We start from the raw sequence: 411 nt of genomic DNA on the forward strand, positions 1-411 counted from the left end.
ACTGCACTTAACAGGCCGGGAGGGCGGGAATGGGAGCGGGCCACGGCCTCCAGCCAATCAGAGCGCGGCCCGGCGCGGCCACTGTGGCCGGACAGCGCCCCCTGCCGGAATGACGGTGGCGCCGCGCGGCTGTCCAGCCCAAGGCGTGGGCTGTCGTGAGTCCAAGTCGCCGGCTGTCGGATAACGGCGGGCAGGACTCGCAGAAAGAATGCTGAGGAAGACTCCCCGTTACTGTCCTTCTCCCATCCACCCAGGTGCACATCGTCACCTGACCGTTGCTTGTCAGGCCACACAGCTGCTGTGATGTCAGCACCCAGACCTGTATGGAAGTCCCATCAGTACGAACGTCTCTAGGACCACATTGGGGCATCGGGTACTGTAGAGCGGCTCACGGTTGCCTGGACTCAGCCT

Source organism: Balaenoptera borealis (assembly GCF_965194805.1).
Source record: "Balaenoptera borealis genome assembly, chromosome: 3".
Taxonomy (NCBI): Eukaryota; Metazoa; Chordata; class Mammalia; order Artiodactyla; family Balaenopteridae; genus Balaenoptera; species Balaenoptera borealis.